Below are 6,000 nucleotides of genomic sequence, written 5' to 3' on the forward strand. Positions count from 1 at the left end.
CTTATTTCTGCCACACCTGGGAGTCTGAGTGCCTCCAGTCTCTGGTGGTACCTGTGTCAATGTGTATGCCACTAGCTTGGATGTCAAAGGGCCGCCCAGTAAAACAACATCCTTCTTGGTGGAGAACCATGCCAGCAATTTTCAGTCATGCCCCAGGCCTGCAGGAATGAGAAGCTATGATGAAAATATGAATGAGGAATTGCCGGCAAGGAAAGAGAAAGGGTGCTGCAACAAAGGTATAGGACTTGAAGGCATTTGCAAAGCTATTCATTTACCACTTGAACATTATTAAATTATTTTTCTCGTCTGAGGAAGCTTGCATGTATTTGTGAGTCTAAAGCAAGCAACAGAGGTTGGGAAGGACCCACACTGGAGAAGTTTGTGGAGGACTGTCTCCCGTGGGAGGGACCGCATGCTGGAGAAGGGGAAGAGTGTGAGGAGTCCTGCCCTGAGGAGGAAGGAGCAGCAGAGACAACGTGTGATGAACTGACTGCAACCCCCATTCCCTGTCCCCCTGCACTGCTCGAGGGGAGGAGGTAGAGAAAATCAGGAGTGAAGTTGAGCATGGGAAGAAGGGAGGGGTGGGGGGAAGGTGTTTTAAGATTTAGTTTTATTTCTCATTACCCTACACATGTTCTCACTTCTCTCTCCTACTCAGTTTTGTTTAGCAATAAATTAAACTGATTTTCCCCAAGTCGAGTCTGTTTTGCCTGTGACAGTGATTACTGAGTGATCTCCCTGTCCTTATCTCGACCAATGAGCTTTTTCATTATATTTTCTCTCCCCTGTCCAGTTGAGAAGGGGAGTGATAGAGCAGCTTTGATGGGCACTTGGCATCCAGCCAGGGTCAAACCACCACAGTATGAAAGGCAACTTTTCTGAGTACAGACAAAAAGAGGAGAAGAACACTGCCAGTGAGCCATATTCCCCGTGCAGAACCTGTGACTTTGGACAGTGCTTGAAACAGTGGTGGCTGTGGGTGGGAGGGAGGGAGCAGGGGACCAGCTGCAGTGGGACAGTGAGAGGTGGCACAATTCTCCACCAGCTTTGGGAAGCTCGACACAGGGCCATAAACAGAGGTTACTGTGATGTTGGGGGCTGGTGGGGTGCATTCCAGTAAAGTATCAAGAACACGCTATTCCTGAAGCTAGACAAAGGGACCTCAGTGTGCTGGGATGTGAAGGTTAAGTTGCTTGCATATTTGGATAGATGTGACTGTTTTGGTAATTCTACTGGAAACCATTTATTTCTTAATTGGAAATTACATGGAAGTGTGTTGAAGAGTACCATGAATGTTGAGAGTCTGGACAAAGAAACAATTGCATGGAATGAAACGGGGCAAAGTGAGATATTAAAAGACAGTCTCCAACCTGTTAATATCATAGACTGGCCACTCAGCAACTGTACGTTACCTTTTCTTTTCAGCACCATCCATCTATGACAGTATGCAAATAGAGCTTTGGACCATCTCTTTCACGGAAAGATTTGCAAGCACACTCTCATGAGGAACAAAAGAGCCAGTCAGTGAAAGCACCTCTTTCTGATTTACCTTGCATTTTTTTATTAGTATTATTAAATATCCATTCAAAATAAGGCAGAGGCCAGTGTGCTTATGAAGAGAAACTTGCTAGTGGATAGCTCGCATAGCATTGCCATGGCAAGTTAAACAAACATGCTTCTTCTTCAGAACATAGAAGGGAGCTTGGGGAGGGACCAAGGACCCCGGAAAGATCTCTGGAAGCAAAGACTACATGTCTACCTATAAAATAATAATTTCTGGTGGTGTTCTTAGGCTCTGCAGCCAGCATGGCTCACAGCTCTACCAATAAATAGGATAGGGTGGCCCCATCCAAACTGCCTACTTGGAAAGGCACCTTTCATGCTAGGGGAGCCTCTTGTTTGGCACAGGTCGCATCCCAGGGACCATACTGGCAGCACAGCAGGATGCAGAGGAGCAAGTTCCAGTGCTTCGGAACATTCTCTGACACTGTTTACTCCACTGGAAAGAGAAAACCAAAAAGTAGAGAAACATCTGCACGTTGTTTCTGCTGCTATTTCCTCGATGTAGCTGCAGCAAGATCAGCATAATTATGAGTTTGGGTCCAAACATTTGTCCTGCCTGCCTTTTGTTGTTCTGTAAGGCTGGGCCAAGTTCCCCTTCCCACATAAAGTCTTTTTCCTGAATCCTTTTCTCTCCTATGTTCTTTCCCTCTCTTTCTTGTACTGTCCACTCAATAAAAAGCACCCCTCTGCTACAACAGAAAACTTCTCTGTTCTTTGGTTTGGGGATTTTCCATTTTTTTGCGTGTACTTCCCCAGAGATAAAGTGGTTTTCCATTGGTTATTCTCTTTAGTTCAACCCCTGTCCATCCACTTGTTAATGACATTTTTGTTTGTGCTGTAACTTTTTCCAAAAGGGTGGGGAGAGGTGTTGGAAAATTAGTCTTTTGATGGCTAGCTATGCATTGAAGTTTAACAACACAGGAATTTCATGACAAGAACCAGGATTATTTAAACTACTTCATAGACGAATTCCCCAAAACACGGGGTTACACTCACATGGCCTAATCCTGGCTTAGAAGAGCAGGTCTTCATTCTCTGTTCCCTAAATGATCTTTCATCATTTAATTTGACTATCAACATTTTGTTATGCTTAAGGCTTTTGAAATCTTTTATGATTTTAGCTATCTTTTAAACAAACAGGTTCAGGTGGCATTTCATCTGGAAAATATTGAGCCAGTAACACAAAGAGCTCTAGCAGAATTGCTTTTGCCAGAGTTTCTATGAGCGCCAAAGATTTGTCTTCTTTGATATAAAACAAGAAATTTCTTGTGTAAATTGGTTTCTCACAAATGAGGATCTTAATGCTGATACATGACTCTGATGGGTAATCAGATAAACATTTTCATTTAATACAGACATAGTGCTATATCATTTGAATAATAGTCTTAATGAACAGGCATGTGTTGTTTTGACAAAAAAAAGTGATGAAAAATCTCAAGTGTCACATTAAGCTACTGTAAATCTAAATTATATTGTTAAATCCTGGGTCTTCATCTTCTGTGAAAAATATAAGTGGTTCAGGTCAGAAATACAAGGAAAAATATGGAATTTGGGTTCTTGGATGGAACTAAAATGAATGTGAAGACATATCCTATGTGCCTTTCTGTGCTGCTAACATTCAAACATATATCACTCATCATATGAGACATGATGTCCCCTTAAAAAGCCCAGATTGTATACTTAGATTTTCTTTATGACATCATGACTGCAATGAACCCTTCAAACATGAAAGAAGCTTATTCATTTCATCCCAAATTCAGAAAAAAACCTGAAAAAGCCAGGTAAAGAAATCACTATTTTTCCCCACCAATACTGAGTGAATTCCAGTACTCTTCAACTGTCTTTGCATTTCCTTTAGCTCAGGAGTGCTTTTGTAGCAGGATATAACTCTGATCCTCTGTGAGGTTCAGTGAGCTAGAGCCACTGCTGTGCAGTATTACAAGTGCAGTGAGCTACCAGAGTGGGGTCTACAGATTCCAAAGCAAAAACAAATATGGAACTTCTTGTATTGCTTACATATGTTATATGCTAGATTCACCCATAAAGTTGCATTAATTTTCTTTAAACACAGCAGTTGTTTAAGGCCCTGTTGGGTTTTTTTAATTATTTTTCCTCCTTGAATGCTTTATTTTTGAAATAACTGGTTTATATAAAACAATGCAATGGAAAACAAAAGTCACAATCTCTTTTCCACATAGTATCTTAACAGGCTTTTTTACTCTATGGAAGGAAAATAGTCTGACTGATCATTTCCAGGAAGAAGGTGGATAATCTTTTGTCTCTTTACTTCCAGCCCAATCTGTATTTTTTCTGTGTGAAGCTAAGCATGGTATACAGTAAATAACAAAGGGTAGTGGGTTGAGACATGTTTTTGCCTGTCTCCAGGCAGAAGGGTCAGTGATTAATGCAAAATATTTTTAAATGGTACTAAGTGTCCTGCAACAGTAGACTTAGTACCTCACAATTTTTTGCTCATTTGTCAAAAAAACCCCCAACCAAAACCTTAAAAAACCTCAGAAAGCCAGATTCTTAGCACACAGTTGGTGGATCTATGCTCATGTAAGCTATCAAAGAATCTAGTTCAATTGTAAACTTGATTTAATTCACAAGGCACATTGTGATGTATGTTTTCAGCATAGACAGTTGAGGGACAGGTAAAATAATTTTATATTACATAAGAATTTTATAGGATTAAAGATAAAATGAATAGAAAACAAGATAACTGGAGAGCCGTACTAGTAAAGTAATAGACTATAATGCTCAACATTTACAATTTTTCATTATTAAGAGATTTTATATGGTCTTGTGCATTTTTGCATTTCTTAATTCCAAAATAACTCCCAAAGGCTCCTTATTTAAAACTTCTTACAAGCAATAATAATAAGACTAAAATTAAGGTTGAGGTAACGCAGGGAAAATATTGCAAAGGTGACAGTTATTAAGATGCTTCACAGATTCTTGTCATCTTCAGATCATTTTCTCCAGCACTTCAGAGAAGTAAAACAGAAGCCAAAATGCAATGACAAATAACAAATAACAGTAAGATGGCCTTTTTGTACTTGCAGATCTGTTCTGCAGCAGATCATCTTCAGGTTTAACTTTACGCCATAAAATGGTAAATAAGAAAAATAAATAGCATGCAACTTTATGTGCAAAATTACAGCATCTAGGCACTGGCCTGCATGGGTTTACAGCTTCCCTTTGAGAGCCTGAGCAGTCTGCCTCCTGCAGCCTCCTCCTGTTCTCAGGCCTTTGGGAGAAAATATTGCTACCCTCTTCCCCCTGCACGATGGCCCACAGCTGAGATTCCCTGCAGTTGTATTGAACAGTGACCCATGGGTAGCATGTTGTGCAAGGTGCTCATTCTCTGATGGATATAAATAGTTTTTTAAAAAGATCACTGTTTCCCTGTGGGGACTGAAATATCCCAGAGAACAGATCTTACACTGTTTGTTATAAAGCTTTTAAGGAAAACAGAGGAAGTCTTGAAAAGCTTAGTGAGGCTCTAGAGGCACAAATTCAAACAATTTTACTGGAATTCAAGTAGCAAAACCTCTGTGCTTTGCTTTGAAACTGCGCTGGGAGTACAGATAAATTCCCATCTACAATATATGTGAATCTATGTTAACTATGACTCCACTTCCTGGTTTTTTTTCCCATATTTTTTTCCTCATTGATATGATGGCAACTTAAGCAAGGAGTTTTCATAGTCTGTATACCAGTTAGCTCTGTAAATACCACATAATTCGCATCGAGGTGCTAAGATGAGCCCTCACACCATGAGAAGCAGCATGGTCAGGGTACATTACTCTTGTGTGCCCATTCCCCATGTGAAAAGCCTGACTCTCAAGGCATTCTGCTGTGAGAAGCAATCACTGTGCTTAGAAAAATGATCAAGACTTGCAAGAACCTCAAAAGCTGCTGAAAAATATCTGGTTTTGTAATCAGTTGTCTCTTAAACTGTGGGTGGCAGCAGTGTCCAGGCAGAGGGAATTTTTGGAAACCTCCCCCAGGGCCCTGACCTCCACTGAATGTTTCTGGAGGAGGCAACATTAATTGCTGCCCCAAGACTGGAAGGCCATGCTCACAATAGGCAAACACATTAGTTTGTAAATGAAGGATTAAGTCAGGAAACCTTGCTAATAACCTAGTTCAGTAGCTCCATAATCACCACAGTATGATGGTGAGTAATTTGCAGCGTTTGTAAGTGTGAGTTCAGTGGCCCTCTAATTGACTCAGTTCCCTATTCTGGATAGCTGTGCTGATACTTGGAATCGTTCTGTAAGATGATCTTTAAATAATGCTCCATGTGTCATGGCACATGTGGCATTCCTGACTTCCACTTCTAGCTTTCCTCATTTGGATGATTTATGGGCTTGTGTAAATCAGTCTTGAACATAAGTGGGTGCCTGTTCTTTTGCTGATTCATACTCCCTC

Source organism: Pelecanus crispus, chromosome 1, assembly GCF_030463565.1.
Source record: "Pelecanus crispus isolate bPelCri1 chromosome 1, bPelCri1.pri, whole genome shotgun sequence".
NCBI classification, from domain to species: domain Eukaryota; kingdom Metazoa; phylum Chordata; class Aves; order Pelecaniformes; family Pelecanidae; genus Pelecanus; species Pelecanus crispus.